At 46.6% G+C, this 22,631-nt stretch overlaps 1 pseudogene; it reads right to left on the reverse strand.

Moving 5' to 3' along the window:
- LOC135537853 (ephrin type-A receptor 6-like) overlaps positions 1 to 22,631 on the reverse strand; it is a 152,667-nt pseudogene that overhangs the window by 21,535 nt on the left and 108,501 nt on the right.

Consider the following 22,631-nt stretch of genomic DNA (forward strand, 5'->3'; position numbering starts at 1 on the left):
CCACTCACTCTATACTCATGGTGGAGACAGAGTCCAGGGTGGTGAACCCTGCTGCCAGGAACTGCTTCTTGTATTGGCTCATCTTGATGGAGTCCAGCCAATCACCGATGGAGATGAACAGAGGGTAGTCCGGCACGTCCTCCAGTGATTCTGGAAAACTGAGTCGATACAGAGAGGAAGAGAAATGGGAGATATGAGAGACTGAGCTGGAGGAGCCAAACGCTTAGGTTACAAGCTGAGTTGATACAGAAAGGAAGAGAAATGGGAGATATGAGAGACTGAGCTGGAGGAGCCAAACACTTGTGTTACTAGCTGCTAATAGGCCAGCCAAATGCTTAGGTTACTAGCTGCTAACAGGACAGCAAAATGCTTAAGTTACTAGCTGCTAACAGGCCAGTCAAATGCTTAGGTTACTAGCTGCTAATAGGGCAGCCAAATGCTTAAGTTACTAGCTGCTAATAGGCCAGCCAAATGCTTAGGTTACTAGCTGCTAACAGGCCAGATAAAATGCTTAGGTTACTAGCTGCTAATAGGCCAGCCAAATGCTTAGGTTACTAGCTGCTAACAGGCAAGCGACATGCTTAGGTTACTAGCTGCTAATAGGCCAGCCAAATGCTTAGGTTACTAGCTGCTAATAGGCCAGTCAAATGCTTAGGTTACTAGCTGCTAACAGGCCAGTCAAATGCTTAGGTTACTAGCTGCTAATAGGCCAGCCAAATGCTTAGGTTACTAGCTTCTAATAGGCCAGCAAAATGCTTAGGTTACTAGCTGCTAATAGGCCAGCCAAATGCTTAGGTTACTAGCTGCCAACAGGCCAGCCAAATGCCTAGGTTACTAGCTGCTAACAGGCCAGCCAAATGCTTAGGTTACTAGCTGCTAATAGGCCAGCCAAATGCTTAGGTTACTAGCTGCTAACAGGCCAGTCAAATCCTTAGGTTACCAGGATGGTTAGGTTACCAGGATGGGTTGATAATACGACCAGGGTGGGTTGATAATATGACCAGGATGGGTTGATAATATAACCAGGATGGGTTGATAATATGACCAGGATGGGTTGATAATATGACCAGGATGGGTTGATAATATAACCAGGATGGGTTGATAATATGACCAGGATGGGTTGATAATATGACCAGGATGGGTTGATAAAATGACCAGGATGGGTTGATACTATAACCAGGATGGGTTGATAATATAACCAGGATGGGTTGATAATATGAACAGGATGGGCCGATACTATAACCAGGATGGGTTGATAATATGACCAGGATGGGTTGATAATATGAACAGGATGGGCCGATACTATAACCAGGATGGGTTGATAATATGACCAGGATGGGTTGATAATATAACCAGGATGGGTTGATAATATGACCAGGATGGGTCGATACTATAACCAGGATGGGTTGATAATATGACCAGGATGGGTTGATAATATAACAAGGATGGGTTGATAATATGACCAGGATGGGTTGATAATATGACCAGGATGGGCTGATAACAGGACCAGGATGGGCTGATAATATGACCAGGATGGGTTGATAATATGACCAGGATGGGTTGATAATATGACCAGGATGGGCTGATAACAGGACCAGGATGGGTTGATAATACGACCAGGATGGGTTGATAATATGACCAGGATGGGTTGATAAAATGACCAGGATGGGTTGATACTATAACCAGGATGGGTTGATAAAATGACCAGGATGGGTTGATAATATGACCAGGATGGGTTGATAAAATGACCAGGATGGGTTGACAAAATGACCAGGATGGGTTGATACTATAACCAGGATGGGTTGATAATATAACCAGGATGGGTTGATAATATGACCAGGATGGGTTGATAATATGACCAGGATGGGTCGATACTATAACCAGGATGGGTTGATAAAATGACAAGGATGGGTTGATAATATGACCAGGATGGGTTGATAATATAACAAGGATGGGTTGATAATATGACCAGGATGGGCTGATAATATGACCAGGATGGGTTGATAACATGACCAGGATGGGTTGATAATATGGGTTGATAAAATGACCAAGATGGGTTGATAATATGACCAGGATGGATTGATAATATGGGTTGATAATATGACCAGGATGGGCTGATGATATGAACAGGATGGGCTGATAATATGACCAGGATGGGCTGATGATATGATCAGAATGGATTGATAATATGGGTTGATACTAAAACCAGGATGGGTTGATAATATGGGTTGATAATATGACCAGGATGGGTTGATAATATGACCAGGATGGGTTGATACTATAACCAGGATGGGTTGATAATATGGGTTGATAAAATGACCAAGATGGGTTGATAATATGACCAGGATGGATTGATAATATGGGTTGATAATATGACCAGGATGGGTTGATAATATGACCAGGATGGGCTGATAATATGACCAGGATGGGTTGATAATATGACCAGGATGGGATGTTAATATGACCAGGATGGGTTGATAATATGACCAGGATGGGTTGATAATGTAACCAGGATGGGTTGATGATATGTCCAGGATGGGTTGATAATATGACCAGGATGGGTTGATAATATAACCAGGATGGGTTGATAATATGACCAGGATGGGTCGATACTATAACCAGGATGGGTTGATAATATGACCAGGATGGGTTGATGATATGTCCAGGATGGGTTGATAATATGACCAGGATGGGTTGATAATATGACCAGGATGGGTTGATACTATGACCAGGATTGGTTGATAATATGACCAGGATGGGATGTTAATATGACCAGGATGGGTTGATAATATGGGTTGATAATATGATCAGGATGGGTTGATAATATGGGTTGATACTATAACCAGGATGGGTTGATAATATGGGTGATAATATGACCAGGATGGGTTGATGATATGATCAGGATGGGTTGATAATATGGGTTGATAATATGATCAGGATGGGTTGATAATATAGGTTGATAATATGACCAGGATGGGTTGATAATATGGGTTGATAATATGATCAGGATGGGTTGATAATATAGGTTGATAATATGACCAGGATGGGTTGATAATATGGGTTGATAATATGATCAGGATGGGTTGATAATATGGGTTGATAATATGACCAGGATGGGTTGATACTATAACCAGGATGGGTTGATAATATGGGTTGATAATATGACCAGGATGGGTTGATAATATGACCAGGATGGGTTGATGATATGACCAGGATGGGTTGATGACATGACCAGGATGGGTTGATAATATGACCAGGATGGGTTGATAATATGACCAGGATTGGTTGATAATATGACCAGGATGGGTTGATAATATGACCAGGATGGGTTGATAACATGACCAGGACTGTGCCTTTGGCTTCTGGACAATGAAAGAAAGTTGATGTGAAATGCTGGTGAGAAATAATACCATGAGGAAGTCTTTATATAATAACTGCCTCTACGTTTCTACGGATGGATATTGGCCAGGCTACCTCGAGGCTAGATATGCCTTATTAATTGAACTGAAGTTAAATGTTTCAAGGTTTCAAACAATTATACTGCCTCAAGATCCCATTATAGCCTCTGAACACGAATGGCAAATGGGAATCAAGCTTTAATTCCGAGTTGAGATTGAGAAATAAAAAATAGTGGCTCTTTTTAACTTGAGATTGAATTTAGAATGGTTATTTGTTGAACAGTGACTGGGCCGACCAATGACTGGGCCGACCAATGACTGGGCCGACCAATGACTGGGCCGACCAATGACTGGGCCGACCAATGACTGGGCAGACCAATGACTGGGCCGACCAATGACTGGGCCAACCAATGACTGGGCACAATGACTGGGCACAGAGCACATTGCTCTGGTGCTGTCTGACAGGATATTCTGCTCCTCTATCTAGACTATGTACTGTATTCCGCTCTTCTAACTAGACTATGTACTGTATTCTGCTCCTCTATCTAGACTATGTACTGTATTCTGCTCCTCTTCTAACTAGACTATGTACTGTATTCTGCTCCTCTATCTAGACTATGTACTGTATTCTGCTCCTCTTCTAACTAGACTATGTACTGTATTCTGCTCCTCTATCTAGACGATGTACTGTATTCTGCTCCTCTAACTAGACTATGTACTGTATTCTGCTCCTCTAACTAGACTATGTACGGTATTCTGCTCCTCTATCTAGACTATGTACTGTATTCCGCTCTTCTAACTAGACTATGTACTGTATTCTGCTCCTCTATCTAGACTATGTACTGTATTCTGCTCCTCCTCTAACTAGACTATGTACTGTATTCTGCTCCTCTATCTAGACGATGTACTGTATTCTGCTCCTCCTCTAACTAGACTATGTACTGTATTCTGCTCCTCTAACTAGACTATGTACGGTATTCTGCTCCTCTATCTAGACTATGTACTGTATTCTGCTCCTCTAACTAGACTATGTACTGTATTCTGCTCCTCTAACTAGACTATGTACTGTATTCCGCTCTTCTAACTAGACTATGTACTGTATTCTGCTCCTCTATCTAGACTATGTACTGTATTCTGCTCCTCTAACTAGACTATGTACTGTATTATGCTCCTCTAACTAGACTATGTACTGTATTCTACTCCTCTATCTAGACTATGTACTGTATTCTACTCCAATAACTAGACTATGTACTGTATTCTCCTCCTCTATCTAGACTATGTACTGTATTCTGCTCCTCTAACTAGACGATGTACTGTATTCTACTCCTCTATCTAGACTATGTACTGTATTCTGCTCCTCCTCTAACTAGACTATGTACTGTATTCTGCTCCTCCTCTAACTAGACTATGTACTGTATTCTCCTCCTCTATCTAGACTATGTACTGTATTCTGCTCCTCCTCTATCTAGACTAGACTATGTACTGTATTCCGCTCTTCTAACTAGACTATGTACTGTATTCTGCTCCTCTAACTAGACTATGTACTGTATTCTGCTCCTCCTCTATCTAGACTATGTACTGTATTCTGCTCCTCTAACTAGACTATGTACTGTATTCTGCTCCTCTAACTAGACTATGTACTGTATTCTGCTCCTCTATCTAGACTATGTACTGTATTCTGCTCCTCCTCTATCTAGACTAGACTATGTACTGTATTCCGCTCTTCTAACTAGACTATGTACTGTATTCTGCTCCTCTATCTAGACCATGTACTGTATTCTGCTCCTCTAACTAGACTATGTACTGTATTCTGCTCCTCTAACTAGACTATGTACTGTATTCTGCTCCTCTAACTAGACTATGTACGGTATTCTGCTCCTCTATCTAGACTATGTACTGTATTCCGCTCTTCTAACTAGACTATGTACTGTATTCTGCTCCTCTATCTAGACTATGTACTGTATTCTGCTCCTCCTCTAACTAGACTATGTACTGTATTCTGCTCCTCTATCTAGACGATGTACTGTATTCTGCTCCTCCTCTAACTAGACTATGTACTGTATTCTGCTCCTCTAACTAGACTATGTACTGTATTCTGCTCCTCTAACTAGACTATGTACGGTATTCTGCTCCTCTATCTAGACTATGTACTGTATTCTGCTCCTCTAACTAGACTATGTACTGTATTCTGCTCCTCTAACTAGACTATGTACTGTATTCCGCTCTTCTAACTAGACTATGTGCTGTATTCTGCTCCTCTATCTAGACTATGTACTGTATTCTGCTCCTCTAACTAGACTATGTACTGTATTATGCTCCTCTAACTAGACTATGTACTGTATTCTACTCCTCTATCTAGACTATGTACTGTATTCTACTCCAATAACTAGACTATGTACTGTATTCTCCTCCTCTATCTAGACTATGTACTGTATTCTGCTCCTCTAACTAGACGATGTACTGTATTCTACTCCTCTATCTAGACTATGTACTGTATTCTGCTCCTCCTCTAACTAGACTATGTACTGTATTCTGCTCCTCCTCTAACTAGACTATGTACTGTATTCTCCTCCTCTAACTAGACTATGTACTGTATTCTGCTCCTCCTCTAACTAGACTATGTACTGTATTCTACTCCTCTATCTAGACTATGTACTGTATTCTGCTCCTCCTCTATCTAGACTAGACTATGTACTGTATTCCGCTCTTCTAACTAGACTATGTACTGTATTCTGCTCCTCTAACTAGACTATGTACTGTATTCTGCTCCTCCTCTATCTAGACTATGTACTGTATTCTACTCCTCTATCTAGACTATGTACTGTATTCTGCTCCTCTAACTAGACTATGTACTGTATTCTGCTCCTCTAACTAGACTATGTACTGTATTCTGCTCCTCTAACTAGACTATGTACTGTATTCTGTGTGATAAATAACATCGCTCAAATGTATTTCCGGCAGCTAACCGATTAACTGTTAACCGTTAACATTCCTACAGTAGATACAATACAATGGCACTTTTTTGTCCATCAAAACTCAAATGTAGATGGGAGGTTGACCTCTGACCCTAACCCCTGGATGTTTTCTATGGATTGGTTGATTGGTTGTTCTTATCTGTGTACATGGTCCACTAGTGATAGCTGACTACTGGGCTTAGGGTTAGGGGTCAGGGTCAGAGGTTAGGGTCAGGGATCAGGGTCAGAGGTTAGGGTCAGGGTCCAGGGTTAGGGTCAGAGATTAGGGTCAGGGATCAGGGTCAGAGGACAGGGTCAGGGGTTAGGGTCAGGGTCAGGGTTTAGGCTCAGGGTTTAGGATCAGGGCTTAAGGTCAGGGGTCAGGGGTAAGGGTTAGGGTCAGCGGTCAGGGTCAGAGGTTAGGGTCAGGGATCAGGGTTAGGGTCAGAAGTTAGGGGTCAGGGTTTAGGCTCATAGTTTAAGGTCAGAGGTTAGGGTCAGAGTCAGAGGTAAGGGTTAGGGTCAGGGATAAGGGTCAGAGGTTAGTGGCAGGGGTTAGGGTCAGGGGTTAGGATCAGATATTAGGTTCAAGGGTTAGGGGTAAAGGTAAGAGGTTAGGGTCAGGTAATAGGATCAGAGGTTAGGGTCAACGTAAGGGTAATATGTTAGGGGTCAGGGGTTACCTGTTGTCCACCAGTGTCAGTAGACTAGTGGGGTTTCTGATGAGCTTATCCAGGAAAGAGACCAGGCTGTTGAAGTGAGGTCTCTGCCCTCTCTCCTTCTGCCAGCAGTGGAGCATCAACTGGTGCAGAACCCCAGGACAGTCCATGGGGACAGGAAGACGGTAACCCTCCTCTATAGACAGGATCACCTGTAATGTAGAACCCCAGGACAGTCCATGGGGACAGGAAGACGGTAACCCTCCTCTATAGACAGGATCACCTGTAATGTAGAACCCCAGGACAGTCCATGGGGACAGGAAGACGGTAACCCTCCTCTATAGACAGGATCACCTGTAATGTAGAACCCCAGGACAGTCCATGGGGACAGGAAGACGGTAACCCTCCTCTATAGACAGGATCACCTGTAATGTAGAACCCCAGGACAGTCCATGGGGACAGGAAGACGGTAACCCTCCTCTATAGACAGGATCACCTGTAATGTAGAACCCCAGGACAGTCCATGGGGACAGGAAGACGGTAACCCTCCTCTATAGACAGGATCACCTGTAATGTAGAACCCCAGGACAGTCCATGGGGACAGGAAGACGGTAACCCTCCTCTATAGACAGGATCACCTGTAATGTAGAACCCCAGGACAGTCCATGGGGACAGGAAGACGGTAACCCTCCTCTATAGACAGGATCACCTGTAATGTAGAACCCCAGGACAGTCCATGGGGACAGGAAGACGGTAACCCTCCTCTATAGACAGGATCACCTGTAATGTAGAACCCCAGGACAGTCCATGGGGACAGAGAGACGGTAACCCTCCTCTATAGACAGGATCACCTGTAATGTAGAACCCCAGGACAGTCCATGGGGACAGGAAGACGGTAACCCTCCTCTATAGACAGGGTCACCTGTAATGTAGAACCCCAGGACAGTCCATGGGGACAGAGAGACGGTAACCCTCCTCTATAGACAGGATCACCTGTAATGTAGAACCCCAGGACAGTCCATGGGGACAGAGAGACGGTAACCCTCCTCTATAGACAGGATCACCTGTAATGTAGAACCCCAGGACAGTCCATGGGGACAGAGAGACGGTAACCCTCCTCTATAGACAGGATCACCTGTAATGTAGAACCCCAGGACAGTCCATGGGGACAGGAAGACGGTAACCCTCCTCTATAGACAGGATCACCTGTAATGTAGAACCCCAGGACAGTCCATGGGGACAGAGAGACGGTAACCCTCCTCTATAGACAGGATCACCTGTAATGTGGAACCCCAGGACAGTCCATGGGGACAGAGAGACGGTAACCCTCCTCTATAGACAGGATCACCTGTAATGTAGAACCCCAGGACAGTCCATGGGGACAGAGAGACGGTAACCCTCCTCTATAGACAGGATCACCTGTAATGTAGAACCCCAGGACAGTCCATGGGGACAGGAAGACGGTAACCCTCCTCTATAGACAGGATCACCTGTAATGTAGAACCCCAGGACAGTCCATGGGGACAGGAAGACGGTAACCCTCCTCTATAGACAGGATCACCTGTAATGTAGAACCCCAGGACAGTCCATGGGGACAGGAAGACGGTAACCCTCCTCTATAGACAGGATCACCTGTAATGTAGAACCCCAGGACAGTCCATGGGGACAGAGAGACGGTAACCCTCCTCTATAGACAGGATCACCTGTAATGTAGAACCCCAGGACAGTCCATGGGGACAGGAAGACGGTAACCCTCCTCTATAGACAGGATCACCTGTAATGTAGAACCCCAGGACAGTCCATGGGGACAGAGAGACGGTAACCCTCCTCTATAGACAGGATCACCTGTAATGTGGAACCCCAGGACAGTCCATGGGGACAGAGAGACGGTAACCCTCCTCTATAGACAGGATCACCTGTAATGTAGAACCCCAGGACAGTCCATGGGGACAGAGAAGACGGTAACCCTCCTCTATAGACAGGATCACCTGTAATGTAGAACCCCAGGACAGTCCATGGGGACAGAGAGACGGTAACCCTCCTCTATAGACAGGATCACCTGTAATGTAGAACCCCAGGACAGTCCATGGGGACAGAGAGACGGTAACCCTCCTCTATAGACAGGATCACCTGTAATGTAGAACCCCAGGACAGTCCATGGGGACAGAGAGACGGTAACCCTCCTCTATAGACAGGATCACCTGTAATGTAGAACCCCAGGACAGTCCATGGGGACAGAAGACGGTAACCCTCCTCTATAGACAGGATCACCTGTAATGTAGAACCCCAGGACAGTCCATGGGGACAGGAAGACGGTAACCCTCCTCTATAGACAGGATCACCTGTAATGTAGAACCCCAGGACAGTCCATGGGGACAGGAAGACGGTAACCCTCCTCTATAGACAGGATCACCTGTAATGTAGAACCCCAGGACAGTCCATGGGGACAGGAAGACGGTAACCCTCCTCTATAGACAGGATCACCTGTAATGTAGAACCCCAGGACAGTCCATGGGGACAGAGAGACGGTAACCCTCCTCTATAGACAGGATCACCTGTAATGTAGAACCCCAGGACAGTCCATGGGGACAGGAAGACGGTAACCCTCCTCTATAGACAGGATCACCTGTAATGTAGAACCCCAGGACAGTCCATGGGGACAGGAAGACGGTAACCCTCCTCTATAGACAGGATCACCTGTAATGTAGAACCCCAGGACAGTCCATGGGGACAGGAAGACGGTAACCCTCCTCTATAGACAGGATCACCTGTAATGTAGAACCACAGGACAGTCCATGGGGACAGAGAGACGGTAACCCTCCTCTATAGACAGGATCACCTGTAATGTAGAACCCCAGGACAGTCCATGGGGACAGGAAGACGGTAACCCTCCTCTATAGACAGGATCACCTGTAATGTAGAACCCCAGGACAGTCCATGGGGACAGAGAGACGGTAACCCTCCTCTATAGACAGGATCACCTGTAATGTAGAACCCCAGGACAGTCCATGGGGACAGAGAGACGGTAACCCTCCTCTATAGACAGGATCACCTGTAATGTAGAACCCCAGGACAGTCCATGGGGACAGGAAGACGGTAACCCTCCTCTATAGACAGGATCACCTGTAATGTAGAACCCCAGGACAGTCCATGGGGACAGAGAGACGGTAACCCTCCTCTATAGACAGGATCACCTGTAATGTAGAACCCCAGGACAGTCCATGGGGACAGGAAGACGGTAACCCTCCTCTATAGACAGGATCACCTGTAATGTAGAACCCCAGGACAGTCCATGGGGACAGAGAGACGGTAACCCTCCTCTATAGACAGGATCACCTGTAATGTAGAACCCCAGGACAGTCCATGGGGACAGAGAGACGGTAACCCTCCTCTATAGACAGGATCACCTGTAATGTAGAACCCCAGGACAGTCCATGGGGACAGGAAGACGGTAACCCTCCTCTATAGACAGGATCACCTGTAATGTAGAACCCCAGGACAGTCCATGGGGACAGGAAGACGGTAACCCTCCTCTATAGACAGGATCACCTGTAATGTAGAACCCCAGGACAGTCCATGGGGACAGGAAGACGGTAACCCTCCTCTATAGACAGGATCACCTGTAATGTAGAACCCCAGGACAGTCCATGGGGACAGAGAGACGGTAACCCTCCTCTATAGACAGGATCACCTGTAATGTAGAACCCCAGGACAGTCCATGGGGACAGGAAGACGGTAACCCTCCTCTATAGACAGGATCACCTGTAATGTAGAACCCCAGGACAGTCCATGGGGACAGGAAGACGGTAACCCTCCTCTATAGACAGGATCACCTGTAATGTAGAACCCCAGGACAGTCCATGGGGACAGAGAGACGGTAACCCTCCTCTATAGACAGGGTCACCTGTAATGTGGAACCACAGGACAGTCCATGGGGACAGAGAGACGGTAACCCTCCTCTATAGACAGGGTCACCTGTAATGTGGAACCACAGGACAGTCCATGGGGACAGGAAGACGGTAACCCTCCTCTATAGACAGGATCACCTGTAATGTAGAACCCCAGGACAGTCCATGGGGACAGAGAGACGGTAACCCTCCTCTATAGACAGGATCACCTGTAATGTAGAACCCCAGGACAGTCCATGGGGACAGAGAGACGGTAACCCTCCTCTATAGACAGGATCACCTGTAATGTAGAACCCCAGGACAGTCCATGGGGACAGAGAGACGGTAACCCTCCTCTATAGACAGGATCACCTGTAATGTAGAACCCCAGGACAGTCCATGGGGACAGGAAGACGGTAACCCTCCTCTATAGACAGGATCACCTGTAATGTAGAACCCCAGGACAGTCCATGGGGACAGGAAGACGGTAACCCTCCTCTATAGACAGGGTCACCTGTAATGTAGAACCCCAGGACAGTCCATGGGGACAGAGAGACGGTAACCCTCCTCTATAGACAGGATCACCTGTAATGTAGAACCCCAGGACAGTCCATGGGGACAGAGAGACGGTAACCCTCCTCTATAGACAGGATCACCTGTAATGTAGAACCCCAGGACAGTCCATGGGGACAGGAAGACGGTAACCCTCCTCTATAGACAGGATCACCTGTAATGTAGAACCCCAGGACAGTCCATGGGGACAGGAAGACGGTAACCCTCCTCTATAGACAGGATCACCTGTAATGTAGAACCCCAGGACAGTCCATGGAGACAGAGAGACGGTAACCCTCCTCTATAGACAGGATCACCTGTAATGTAGAACCCCAGGACAGTCCATGGGGACAGAGAGACGGTAACCCTCCTCTATAGACAGGATCACCTGTAATGTAGAACCCCAGGACAGTCCATGGGGACAGGAAGACGGTAACCCTCCTCTATAGACAGGATCACCTGTAATGTAGAACCCCAGGACAGTCCATGGGGACAGGAAGACGGTAACCCTCCTCTATAGACAGGATCACCTGTAATGTAGAACCCCAGGACAGTCCATGGGGACAGGAAGACGGTAACCCTCCTCTATAGACAGGATCACCTGTAATGTAGAACCCCAGGACAGTCCATGGGGACAGGAAGACGGTAACCCTCCTCTATAGACAGGATCACCTGTAATGTAGAACCCCAGGACAGTCCATGGGGACAGAGAGACGGTAACCCTCCTCTATAGACAGGATCACCTGTAATGTAGAACCCCAGGACAGTCCATGGGGACAGAGAGACGGTAACCCTCCTCTATAGACAGGATCACCTGTAATGTAGAACCCCAGGACAGTCCATGGGGACAGGAAGACGGTAACCCTCCTCTATAGACAGGATCACCTGTAATGTAGAACCCCAGGACAGTCCATGGGGACAGGAAGACGGTAACCCTCCTCTATAGACAGGGTCACCTGTAATGTGGAACCCCAGGACAGTCCATGGGGACAGGAAGACGGTAACCCTCCTCTATAGACAGGATCACCTGCCAGGGAAGAGGTCACAGGTTACAGTCAGGTCAAAGGGTAAAGACGAACACCTTTTCACTCAGAACTGGAGCATGGAGTGACCATGTAGAGTTCCAAATGATGATGAAACTTCCACCTAGCCTATCAGAGAGCAGGATAGATCTACTATTGCCATAATGCTAAAAGCTGTCTGTTCCTCTCAGAGGGACTAAGGGTCCATTTGGGATTTGGCCAAAGAACACCATAACTCACATCCTGATTGGACAAGAGGGAATAACAAAACATTATAACTCCCATTCTGATTGGACAAGAGGGAATAACAGAACACCATAACTCACATCCTGATTGGACAAGAGGGAATAACAAAACATTATAACTCCCATCTTGATTGGACAAGAGGGAATAACAGAACACCATAACTCACATCCTGATTGGACAAGAGGGAATAACAGAACATTAGAACTCCCATCCTGATTGGACAAGACAGAATAACAGAACACCATAACTCACATCCTGATTGGACAAGAGGGAATAACAGAACATTAGAACTCCCATCCTGATTGGACAAGACAGAATAACAGAACACCATAACTCACATCCTGATTGGACAAGAGGGAATAACAGAACATTAGAACTCACATCCTGATTGGACAAGACAGAATAACAGAACACCATAACTCACATCCTGATTGGACAAGACAGAATAACAGAACATTAGAACTCACATCCTGATTGGACAAGAGGGAATAACATAACATTATAACTCACATCCTGATTGGACATCTCCCAGTAAGGTCTCTCCCAGACATCACTTCCCACATGACGATGCCGTAGCTCCAGACGTCGGAGGCTGAAGAGAACTTCCTGTAGGTGATGGCACCTGGAGCTGTCCAACGGACGGGATCTTATCCCCTGGGCAGAGGACAGAAATAAAACCTGGATCAAACAGCAACTATATAGAGAACTTCTATTAACCAGGACCCTATGGACTGAAGTCTAACCCCTATATAGTACACTTCTATTAACCAGGACCCTATGGACTGAAGTCTAACCCATATATAGTACACTTCTATTAACCAGGGCCCTATGGACTGAAGTCTAACCCATATATAGTACACTTCTATTAACCAGGGCCCTATGGACTGAAGTCTAACCCCTATATAGTACACTTCTATTAACCAGGACCCTATGGACTGAAGTCTAACCCCTATATAGTACACTTCTATTAACCAGGACCCTATGGACTGAAGTCTAACCCCTATATAGTACACTTCTATTAACCAGGACCCTATGGACTGAAGTCTAACCCCTATATAGTACACTTCTATTAACCAGGACCCTATGGACTGAAGTCTAACCCCTATATAGGACACTTCTATTAACCAGGACCCTATGGACTGAAGTCTAACCCCTATATAGTACACTTCTATTAACCAGGACCCTATGGACTGAAGTCTAACCCCTATATAGTACACTTCTATTAACCAGGCCCTATGGACTGAAGTCTAACCCCTATATAGTACACTTCTATTAACCAGGGCCCTATGGACTGAAGTCTAACCCCTATATAGTACACTTCTATTAACCAGGAGCCTATGGACTGAAGACTAACCCCTATATAGGACACTTCTATTAACCAGGGCCCTATGGACTGAGGTCTAACCCCTATATAGTACACTTCTATTAACCAGGACCCTATGGACTGAAGTCTAACCCCTATATAGTACACTTCTATTAACCAGGACCCTATGGACTGAAGTCTAACCCCTATATAGTACACTTCTATTAACCAGGACCCTATGGACTGAAGTCTAACCCCTATATAGTACACTTCTATTAACCAGGACCCTATGGACTGAAGTCTAACCCCTATATAGTACACTTCTATTAACCAGGGCCCTATGGACTGAGGTCTAACCCCTATATAGTACACTTCTATTAACCAGGACCCTATGGACTGAAGTCTAACCCCTATATAGTACACTTCTATTAACCAGGGCCCTATGGACTGAGGTCTAACCCCTATATAGTACACTTCTATTAACCAGGACCCTATGGACTGAAGTCTAACCCCTATATAGTACACTTCTATTAACCAGGACCCTATGGACTGAAGTCTAACCCCTATATAGTACACTTCTATTAACCAGGACCCTATGGACTGAAGTCTAACCCCTATATAGTACACTTCTATTAACCAGGACCCTATGGACTGAAGTCTAACCCCTATATAGTACACTTCTATTAACCAGGACCCTATGGACTGAAGTTAAACACCTTACACACACCTACACACACACTCCTTACCATGGTGTTATATGCAGGCTCAGGGTGGTCCTCTAGGACTCTGGACAGGCCAAAGTCAGACACCTTACACACCAGACCCTCATCTACCAGGATGTTGCGAGCGGCCAGGTCACGGTGCACGTAGCCCAAGTCAGACAGGTAGGTCATCCCTGACGCCACGCCATGCAGCATCCCCACCAGCTGGACCACTGTGAAGTGGCCATCATGCTGCTGGAGAGGGAGAGAGAGAGAGAGAGAGAGGCAGAGAGAGAGAGGGAGAGAGAGGGAGAGGGAGAGAGTGGGAGAGAGAGGGAGAGGGAGAGAGAGAGAGAAAGAGAGAGAGAGAGAGGGAGAGAGAGGGAGAGGGAGAGAGGGAGAGAGAGGGAGAGATAGAGAGAGAGAGGGAGAGAGGGAGAGAGAGGGAGAGGGAGCGAGAGAGAGAGATAGAGGGAGTGAGAGGGAGAGGGAGAGAGATAGAGAGAGAGAGAAAGAGAGAGAGAGAGAGAGAAAGAGAGCGGGAGAAAGAGAGAGAGAGAGAGAGACAGAGAGAGAGGGAGAGGGAGAGAGACAGGGAGGGAGGGAGAGAGAGAGAGAGACAGGGAGGGAGAGAGAGAGGGAGAGGGAGAGAGATAGAGAGAGAGAAAGAGAGAGAGAGAGAGAGAGGGAGAGAGAGAGACAGAGAGAGAGAGGGAGAGAGAGAGAGAGAGACAGGGAGAGAGGGAGAGGAGAGGGAGAGAGACAGAGACAGAGACAGAGACAGAGAGAGAGAGAGAGAGAGAGAGAGAGACAGAGAGAGAGGGGAGAGAGAGAGAGAGAGACAGAGAGAGAGGGAGAGGGAGAGGGAGAGAGACAGAGACAGAGACAGAGACAGAGAGAGAGAGAGAGAGAGAGAGAGAGAGAGACAGAGAGGGAGGGAAGAGAGAGAGAGAGACAGAGAGGGAGGGAGAGGGAGAGGGAGAGAGACAGAGACAGAGACAGAGACAGAGAGAGAGAGAGAGAGAGAGAGAGAGGAGAGACAGAGACATTCTACTGCTGGGGAGAGAGAGAGAGAGAGACAGGGAGGGAGGGAGAGAGAGAGAGAGACAGGGAGGGAGAGAGACAGGGAGGGAGGGAGAGAGAGAGACAGGGAGGGAGAGAGAGAGACAGGGAGGGAGAGAGACAGGGACGGAGGGAGAGAGAAAGAGAGAGAGGAGACAGACAGAGAGGACAGACTTTCCTACATGACATAGAGTATCTGTAGTAATCAGTTAGTATAGGAGTCCCTTCTCACCCTCAGAAAAGAGTCCAGGGATCCGTTCTCCATGTATTCCACCACGATCATCACAGGTCTGCCTGGTGAAACAGAAAAACACAAAGTCATTACTTAACCCAGATGAAACCACCTCTGAAAAGGGACGAAATCATTTAAAACCAAATGTTAAATACGGTGTTCCACAAGGCTCAGTGCTGGACCCACTACAGTTGACTTTAACGGAGGTTGTTATTTCCCCCATGTTCTAGACTACGCTGCCGTGCTGATCCACAGGATTCTCTTACTCTTGGTGACCACTCCTTCCAGCCGTATGATGTTGGGGTTGTTGAACTGTCCCATGATGGAGGCCTCTCTGAGGAAGTCTCTTCTCTGGGGCTCCACGTAGCCTCCCTTCAGGGTCTTAATGGCCACCGGGATCTCCTTCTGACCTGGGGTACGCAGACACCCGCTGCACACCTCCCCGAACTCACCTGGAGGAGGACAGGTACACACACACACACGCGCACGCACGCACACGCATACACATGTGCACAACATGTGAGTCATTTAGCAGACTCTTATCCAGGCCCACTTACAGGAAGTGCATTCAACTATACGTTGAGTAGGAGAAAACAACCAAACACATATCAGTTTATAGGAAGTCGACCTTTCCTTTGAAATAGTCAGTAAACACACCAAGAATGACCAAACAGATCCTCATTGATTTAGGCCAGTCACTGTCTAATTAGACTGATCCCCCTGGTGATGAATCTAACCACTGATCTGAGTGCTGTATTTACATCACCACATCACCACAGTGAGGTGACGACTAGCTACACATAGACACAGTGTCCACTAGATGGCAGTCACGCTACTTAAAACAGCAGGATCGGGACTGGAGAAACATTCTACTGCTGGGGGAAACCCCCACTGCTGGGGGAAACCCTCAATAACATTCTACTGCTGGGGGAAACCCTCAATAACATTCTACTGCTGGGGAAACCCTCAATAACATTCTACTGCTGGGGGAAACCCTCAATAACATTCTACTGCTGGGGAAACCCTCAATAACATTCTACTGCTGGGGGAAACCCTCAATAACATTCTACTGCTGGGGAAACCCTCAATAAAATTCTACTGCTGGGGGAAACCCTCAATAACATTCTACTGCTGGGGGAAACCCTCAATAACATTCTACTGCTGGGGGAAACCCTCAATAACATTCTACTGCTGGGGGAAACCCCCACTGCTGGGGGAAACCCCCACTACTGGGGGAAACCCTCAATAACATTCTACTGCTGGGGGAAACCCCCACTGCTGGGGGAGACCCTCAATAACATTCTACTGCTGGGGGAAACCCCCACTGCTGGGGGAAACCCTCAATAACATTCTACTGCTGGGAGAAACCCTCAATAACATTCTACTGCTGGGGGAAACCCTCAATAACATTCTACTGCTGGGGGAAACCCTCAATAACATTCTACTGCTGGAGGAACCCTCAATAACATTCACTGCTGGGGAAACCCTCAATAACATTCTACTGCTGGGGGAAACCCTCAATAACATTCTACTGCTGGGGGAAACCCTCAATAACATTCTACTGCTGGGGGAAACCCTCAATAACATTCTACTGCTGGGGGAGACCCTCACTGCTGGGGGAAACCCTCAATAACATTCTACTGCTGGGGGAAACCCTCAATAACATTCTACTGCTGGGGAAACCCTCAATAACATTCCACTGCTGGGGGAAACCCTCAATAACATTCTACTGCTGGGGAAACCCTCAATAACATTCTACTGCTGGGGAAACCCTCACTACTGGGGGAAACCCTCAATAACATTCTACTGCTGGGGGAAACCCTCAATAACATTCTACTGCTGGGGAAACCCTCAATAACATTCTACTGCTGGGGAAACCCTCAATAACATTCTACTGCTGGGGGAAACCCTCAATAACATTCTACTGCTGGGGGAAACCCTCAATAACATTCTACTGCTGGGGGAAACCCTCAATAACATTCTACTGCTGGGGGAAACCCTCACTACTGGGGGAAACCCTCAATAACATTCTACTGCTGGGGGAAACCCTCACTACTGGGGGAAACCCTCAATAACATTCTACTGCTGGGGGAAACCCTCAATAACATTCTACTGCTGGGGGAAACCCTCAATAACATTCTACTGCTGGGGGAAACCCTCAATAACATTCTACTGCTGGGGGAAACCCTCAATAGCATTCTACTGCTGGGGGAAACCCTCACTACTGGGGGAAACCCTCAATAACATTCTACTGCTGGGGGAAACCCTCAATAACATTCTACTGCTGGGGAAACCCTCAATAACATTCTACTGCTGGGGAAACCCTCAATAACATTCTACTGCTGGGGGAAACCCTCAATAACATTCTACTGCTGGGGGAAACCCTCAATAACATTCTACTGCTGGGGAAACCCTCAATAACATTCTACTGCTGGGGAAACCCTCAATAACATTCTACTGCTGGGGAAACCCTCAATAACATTCTACTGCTGGGGAAACCCTCAATAACATTCTACTGCTGGGGAAACCCTCAATAACATTCTACTGCTGGGGAAACCCTCAATAACATTCTACTGCTGGGGAAACCCTCAATAACATTCTACTCAATAACATTCTACTGCTGGGGAAACCCTCAATAACATTCTACTGCTGGGGAAACCCTCAATAACATTCTACTGCTGGGGAAACCCTCAATAACATTCTACTGCTGGGGAAACCCTCAATAACATTCTACTGCTGGGGAAACCCTCAATAACATTCTACTGCTGGGGGAGACCCTCAATAACATTCTACTGCTGGGGGAAACCCTCAATAACATTCTACTGCTGGGGGAAACCCTCACTGCTGGGGGAAACCCTCAATAACATTCTACTGCTGGAGAAACCCTCAATAACATTCTACTGCTGGGGGAGACCCTCAATAACATTCTACTGCTGGGGAAACCCTCACTGCTGGGGGAAACCCTCAATAACATTCTACTGCTGGGGGAAACCCTCAATAACATTCTACTGCTGGAGGAGACCCTCAATAACATTCTACTGCTGGGGGAAACCCTCAATAACATTCTACTGCTGGGGGAAACCCTCAATAACATTCTACTGCTGGAGGAGACCCTCAATAACATTCTACTGCTGGGGGAAACCCTCAATAACATTCTACTGCTGGGGGGAACCCTCAATAACATTCTACTGCTGGGGGAAACCCTCAATAACATTCTACTGCTGGGGGAAACCCTCAATAACATTCTACTGCTGGGGGAACCCTCAATAACATTCTACTGCTGGGGGAAACCCTCAATAACATTCTACTGCTGGGGGAAACCCTCAATAACATTCTACTGCTGGAGAAACCCTCAATAACATTCTACTGCTGGGGGAGACCCTCAATAACATTCTACTGCTGGGGGAAACCCTCAATAACATTCTACTGCTGGGGAAACCCTCAATAACATTCTACTGCTGGGGAAACCTCAATAACATTCTACTGCTGGAGAAACCCTCAATAACATTCTACTGCTGGGGAAACTCAATAACATTCACTGCTGGGGGAAACCCTCAATAACATTCTACTGCTGGGGGAGACCCTCAATAACATTCTACTGCTGTGGGGGAGACCCTCAATAACATTCTACTGCTGGGGGAGACCCTCAATAACATTCTACTGCTGGGGGAAACCCTCACTGCTGGGGGAAACCCTCAATAACATTCTACTGCTGGGGGAAACCCTCAATAACATTCTACTGCTGGGGGAAACCCTCATTAACATTCTACTGCTGGGAAAACCCTCAATAACATTCTACTGCTGGAGGAAACCCTCAATAACATTCCAGTGCTGGAGGAAACCCTCAATAACATTCTACTGCTGGGGGAAACCCTCAATAACATTCTACTGCTGGAGAAAACCTCAATAACATTTTACTGCTGGAAAAACCCTCAATAACATTCTACTGCTGGAGAAACCCTCAATAACATTCTACTGCTGGGGGAAACCCTCACTGCTGGGGGAAACCCTCAATAACATTCTACTGCTGGGGGAAACCCTCAATAACATTCTAATGCTGGAGGAAACCCTCAATAACATTATACTACTGGGGGAAACCCTCAATAACATTCTACTGCTGGGAGAAACCCTCAATAACATTCTACTGCTGGGGGAAACCCTCAATAACATTCTACTGCTGGAGGAAACCCTCAATAACATTCTACTGCTGGGGGAAACCCTCAATAACATTTTACTGCTGGAGAAACCCTCAATAACATTCTACTGCTGGGGGAAACCCTCAATAACATTCTACTGCTGGGGGAAACCCTCAATAACATTCTACTGCTGGAGAAACCCTCAATAACATTCTACTGCTGGGGGAAACCCTCAATAACATTCTACTGCTGGGGAAACCCTCAATAACATTCTACTGCTGGGGAAACCTCAATAACATTCTACTGCTGGGGGAAACCCTCAATAACATTCTACTGCTGGGGGAAACCCTCAATAACATTCTACTGCTGGGGAAACCCTCAATAACATTCTACTGCTGGGGAAACCCTCAATAACATTCTACTGCTGGGGGAAACCCTCAATAACATTATACTGCTGGGGGAGACCCTCAATAACATTCTACTGCTGGGGGAAACCCTCAATAACATTCTACTGCTGGGGGAAACCCTCACTGCTGGGGGAAACCCTCAATAACATTCTACTGCTGGAGAAACCCTCAATAACATTCTACTGCTGGGGGAGACCCTCAATAACATATTCTACTGCTGGGGAAACCCTCACTGCTGGGGGAAACCCTCAATAACATTCTACTGCTGGGGGAAACCCTCAATAACATTCTACTGCTGGAGGAGACCCTCAATAACATTCTACTGCTGGGGAAACCCTCAATAACATTCTACTGCTGGGGAAACCCTCAATAACATTCTACTGCTGGAGGAAACCCTCAATAACATTCTACTGCTGGGGGAAACCCTCAATAACATTCTACTGCTGGGGGAACCCTCAATAACATTCTACTGCTGGGGAAACCCTCAATAACATTCTACTGCTGGGGGAAACCCTCAATAACATTCTACTGCTGGGGGGAACCCTCAATAACATTCTACTGCTGGGGGAAACCCTCAATAACATTCTACTGCTGGGGGAAACCCTCAATAACATTCTACTGCTGGAGAAACCCTCAATAACATTCTACTGCTGGGGGAGACCCTCAATAACATTCTACTGCTGGGGAAACCCTCACTGCTGGGGGAAACCCTCAATAACATTCTACTGCTGGGGGAAACCCTCAATAACATTCTACTGCTGGGGGAAACCCTCATTAACATTCTACTGCTGGGAAAACCCTCAATAACATTCTACTGCTGGAGGAAACCCTCAATAACATTCCACTGCTGGAGGAAACCCTCAATAACATTCTACTGCTGGGGGAAACCCTCAATAACATTCTACTGCTGGAGAAACCCTCAATAACATTTTACTGCTGGAAAAACCCTCAATAACATTCTACTGCTGGAGAAACCCTCAATAACATTCTACTGCTGGGGGAAACCCTCACTGCTGGGGGAAACCCTCAATAACATTCTACTGCTGGGGGAAACCCTCAATAACATTCTACTGCTGGAGGAAACCCTCAATAACATTATACTACTGGGGGAAACCCTCATTAACATTCTACTGCTGGGAGAAACCCTCAATAACATTCTACTGCTGGGGGAAACCCTCAATAACATTCTACTGCTGGAGGAAACCCTCAATAACATTCTACTGCTGGGGGAAACCCTCAATAACATTTTACTGCTGGAGAAACCCTCAATAACATTCTACTGCTGGGGAAACCCTCAATAACATTCTACTGCTGGGGGAAACCCTCAATAACATTCTACTGCTGGAGAAACCCTCAATAACATTCTACTGCTGGGGGAAACCCTCAATAACATTCTACTGCTGGAGGAAACCCTCAATAACATTCTACTGCTGGGGGAAACCCTCAATAACATTCTACTGCTAGAGGAAACCCTCAATAACATTCTACTGCTAGAGGAAACCCTCAATAACATTCTACAGCTGGGGGAAACCCTCAATAACATTCTACTGCTGGGGGAAACCCTCAATAACATTCTACTGCTGGGGGAGACCCTCAATAACATTCTACTGCTGGGGGAAACCCTCAATAACATTCTACTGCTGGGGGAAACCCTCAATAACATTCTACTGCTGGGGGAAACCCTCAATAACATTCTACTGCTGGGGGAGACCCTCACTACTGCTGGGGAAACCCTCAATAACATTCTACTGCTGGGGGAAACCCTCAATAACATTCTACTGCTGGGGAAACCCTCAATAACATTCTACTGCTGGGGGAAACCCTCAATAACATTCTACTGCTGGGGGAGACCCTCAATAACATTCTACTGCTGGGGGAAACCCTCACTGCTGGGGGAAACCCTCAATAACATTCTACTGCTGGGGGAAACCCTCAATAACATTTTACTGCTGGAGGAAACCCTCAATAACATTCTACTGCTGGGGGAAACCCTACGGTTTTTAAATGTATTTTACCCTTTATTTAACTAGTCAGTTAAGAACAAATTCAATGACGGTCTAGGAACAGCGGGT

Source organism: Oncorhynchus masou, unplaced genomic scaffold (genome assembly GCF_036934945.1).
Source record: "Oncorhynchus masou masou isolate Uvic2021 unplaced genomic scaffold, UVic_Omas_1.1 unplaced_scaffold_857, whole genome shotgun sequence".
NCBI classification, from domain to species: domain Eukaryota; kingdom Metazoa; phylum Chordata; class Actinopteri; order Salmoniformes; family Salmonidae; genus Oncorhynchus; species Oncorhynchus masou.